We start from the raw sequence: 4,126 nt of genomic DNA, 5'->3' as shown, positions 1-4,126 counted from the left end.
AGAGCACCTTGCCTTGAGAGGTCACCTCACAGCCTGTGAACTCTGGGCAGAAGGAGATTCTACAGGATTCCTAAGAGGTAACGTGGGAGCCTCATGGGTAATTAAAAAGGAGGTGGTTTTACAAGTGTCTCTGATTTGTTTTTGTCTATGGAAGTGCTTGTGTGTTGTTTTACAGATCCTCTTGGCCACACAATTGTGTTCCTTCAAGAAGATTTTCTTTTTTAACCTCCGTGCCTAACTTGTCATCATGCAGCTTCTGCTGGGGCTTTTCTTCTTCTTCTCCATCCTGTTGACCCCCCCCCCCCGGGTTCCGTTTTCAGCCAGGACGGCCTCCTGCAGCTCTCTGCCAAAGAAATCGAGATAAAAAAATCAGTTGTTGGTGGTAGAGGGCTGCAGGAGGCCGTCCCAGCTGAAAATGGAGCCTGGGAGAGGAGCGGAACTCAGGAGGGACCTGGAAGCATGGCCCTCCTGAGCTCCGTTTTCACTGGCAGAGGCACTGTGGGCTGGTCCTTCACTGTTTCCAGGGCAGCCCTGTGGGCCAGATCTAAGAACTTCTTAGCGGGCCTTGAGTTTGACACCTCTGGTGATGTTAAAGAAGTTAACCAGCTCGCTGCTTCTGCTGCGGGCACTGTGAGGTCATCCAAGGTGCCTTGAAAAAATTAGACTCTCCTGAGATACGTTCTTGAACTATATGTACTTAATAGCTTTTCCAGTGCATTCCAGTCCCATTGCAGCCCCTCGACCTATAGGGTTTGATATTGATTTATTTTTTATTGATTTTTATCAGTGTTGATAATGATCCTGTCCATCTCTCAGAGATTTGACTTTTCAACTACTTTATAGATTTGTTTTTTTATTTTGTTTTATTCTGCTCATTCCGTCTAAATCCTGAAGGCAACTGTGTGCATTATTTTCCTTCTTCCCAGGGTAGTCTACAGCCCTGGAGTTTCTCTAGGGGGTCTCCTGTGTGAGAAGTTTTCATGAATCTGGCTCAAAGGCTCAAATGTGCATGCGCGCATGCACACACACACACACACACACACACACACACACACACACACACAAACAATCTTAATTAGTAGATCAGTACCTTCTGACAGCTTGTGCTGCTCTCTGAAATTCACACAGCCGTAATCAGTTATATTAAGGTTTTTCTCTTGGCTGCCACATACATAGAATAGAATAGAATAGAATAGCATAGCATAGCATAGCATAGAATAGAATAGAATAAATAGAATTCTTTGTTGGCCAAGTGTGATTGGACACACAAGGAATTTGTCTTTGGTGCTTATGCTCTCAGTGTACATAAGGAGAATAACATACATTCATCAAGAACAATAGAATAGAATAGAATAGAATAGAATAGAATAGAATAGAATAGAATAGAATGAATAGAATAGAATAATTTACTGGCCAAGTGTGATTGGAGACACAAGGAATTTGTCTTTGGTGCTTATGCTCTCAGTGGACATAAGGAGAATAAAATACATTCATCAAGAACAATAGAATAGAATAGAATAGAATAGAATAGAATAGAATAGAATAGAATAGAATAATTTACTGGCCAAGTGTGATTGGGCACACAAGGAATTTGTCTTTGGCGCAGATGCTCTCAGTGTACATAAAAAGACAAGATACATTCGTCAAGAATCATAAGGTACAACACTTAATGATAGTCATAGGGTACAAATAAGCAATCAGGAAACAATGAATATAATATAAATCATACGGATACAAGCAACAAAGCCACAGTCCTGCAGTCATAAGTGATGGGTGATAGGAACAATGAGAAGACTAATAGTAATAGTAATGCAGCCTTAGTGAGTAGCTTGACAATGGTGCAGGAATTATTTGTTTAGCAGAGGGGTGGCATTCAGGGAAAACCTGTTATTGTGTCTAGTTGTTCTGGTGTGCATTGCTCTATAGCACCATTTTGCGGGTAGGAGTTGAAAAAAAATTATGTCCAGGATCTGGGCGGTCTGTAGATATTTTCACAGCCCTCTTTTTGACTCTTGCATTGTACAGGTCCTCAATGGAAGACAGGTTGGTTGTTTTTTCTAATTATCCTCTGAAGTCTGTGTCTGTCTTGTTGGGTTGCAGAGCCAAACCAGACAGTTATGAAAGTGCAGATGACAGACTCAATCATTCCTCTGTAGAACAAAATCAGCAGCTCTTTGGGCAGTTTGAGCTTCCTGAGTTGGCAGAGAAAAAACATTCTTTGTTCTGCTGTTCTGATGATGTTCTTGTGGTTAGGTGTCTGTTCTGTTCCCCTCTCCTTCACTTGTTAACAGACGACAGGCAAATAAAAGGAAAGGGAATTCTCTTTATCAGTTCTCAGTTTCAAAATGGCTGCGAGCCAAACTAAACTAATTAAAGTCTCTGCCAGAAGATAACGGACTCAAACATAAAACTTTCTTACGGCAAATACAAGATGAATCAAACAGAAGCAAAGCCCTTCTTCCCAAAGTCTCTACAAATCAGGATTACAGAAGTCAAACCACTTTTCGAAGTGCACAGCAAAGAAAACCCAATCCAGGAACAAGGAACGTTGACTTCTGCGAGCAGGGCGTGGCACCACCAGTCCTTTTATCCATAAGGGAAGCCTCTAACGAGGCACATCTGGTTGCAATCACCTCCTCGGAGTCCTCCGTTGTGCCTGACGTCGGTCAGCTCGTCTCCTATGTGCATCCCGAAAAGACTCACAGAAGGGTTCTTGCTCAGCCTCTCTTGTCTCCTCCCCACTGCTCCAAGGCTCAGTCTCTCTTATGTCCTCCCCACTGGCCCAAGTCTCAGTCATTACCTGGGGACCAACTAGTCTCTCTGAGCCCTGCTCGGAGGCAGACCCCTGTCCAGAACCCTCTTCCTCTTCCAAACATGACTCAAAAGCCCCCTCACTGTCAGAGTCTGATAACAGCTCCCAAGGCTCTAGCTGAGTCACAACATGTGTCCATTTTAGATCTTGAGATAGGATAGAACCCAGAAACCTGAAGGTCTCTACTGTTGATCCTGTGTTGTCTAGTATTGTAAGAGGTGGTAGTATGGGAGGGTTTCTCCTAAAGTCTACCACCATTTCTACATCTTTGAGTGTGTCCAGTTTCCAGATTGTTCGAGTCGCACTCGAGGGTAGTTGTTCAACCTCCCATCTGTATGCGGTTTCATTGTTGTCTCGAATGAGACCAAACACTGCCACTGATATTAGAGCTACGTCTTCAAATTTTCCTGAATTGAAACCAATTAGGCAGGCAGAAATATTTTCATCTGCTTTGACTGTGTGTTTGAAGAAAAAGCTGAAGTAATTCAAATAAAGATAAGCAATAAATAATATTAGGACTCCCAGTCATTGCCTGATTCTTTTGATTTGATATAGAAAAAAATTGTTTTCCATTTAGCAGGAATTGTTTGGCACTCCCTTCTTCCACATTTGATTTGATTTGGTACTGAATTATTGTTAGCAATGTACTCTTTTTTGGAGAATAAGATGCTCTGGAGTATAAGGCGCACCTTCATTTTTTGGGAGGAAAATAAGGAATGGCAGGGAAAGGATTCTGCAAAATCCCCATTCCCTCCCCACTCCAGGGGAAAGTTACTGCAAAATCCCCATTCCCTCCTGATCATCTGGGACTTGGGAGGTAGAGAATAGATGGGGCCGGGCCAGTCAGAGGCGATATTAACCAGTTCTCTGAACTACTCAAAATTTCTGTTACCAGTTCTCCAGAACTGGTCAGAACCTGTTGAATACCATCTTGAACTACATGGATGAGTGGCCTCAGGAAAGCAGCAGAAGCTGAATTTCTACTGAGTTTGTCTGAGGTTCAGGTGACTTTGGGCCTATCACTAAGAGGCTGTGAGTTTTAGTCCTGCCTTAGACATTAAAATCGACTGTTTGGCTTTCGGCCAATTACCAAGACACTGTGAATTCTAGTCCCGCCTTAAGCATGAAAGTCAGTTGGGTAACATTGAGCCAGTAACACTCAGTCCAACTGACCACATAGATATTCTATTCAGGGGAAAAAAGGGAAAAATTGCAATTTTGGGTATGCTCATTACTAAATAACTCCATTTATAAAAATAATAATGGTGAGATATAGATAGATAGATAGATAGATAGATAGATAGATGATAGATA

General features: G+C 42.4%; 1 protein-coding gene across 2 annotated transcripts in view; it reads left to right on the top strand.

Annotated features, from left to right (window-relative positions):
* The window catches only part of LOC116516034 (phospholipase A2 inhibitor subunit gamma B-like), an 8,658-nt gene continuing 4,532 nt past the window's right edge, over positions 1-4,126 (top strand). The window contains exon 1 of one of the 2 annotated variants that reach the window (XM_032228388.1): positions 1-77. The gene's annotated coding sequence lies outside the window, so the exon portion shown is untranslated. The remainder of the gene's footprint in view (positions 78-4,126) is intronic. The other variant, XM_032228389.1, reaches the window with a different exon arrangement.

This window comes from Thamnophis elegans, chromosome 12 (genome assembly GCF_009769535.1).
Source record: "Thamnophis elegans isolate rThaEle1 chromosome 12, rThaEle1.pri, whole genome shotgun sequence".
Lineage (NCBI taxonomy): Eukaryota > Metazoa > Chordata > Lepidosauria > Squamata > Colubridae > Thamnophis > Thamnophis elegans.
Note: the sequence above shows the minus strand (reverse complement) of the source record. Positions and strands in the feature narration are given on the sequence as shown.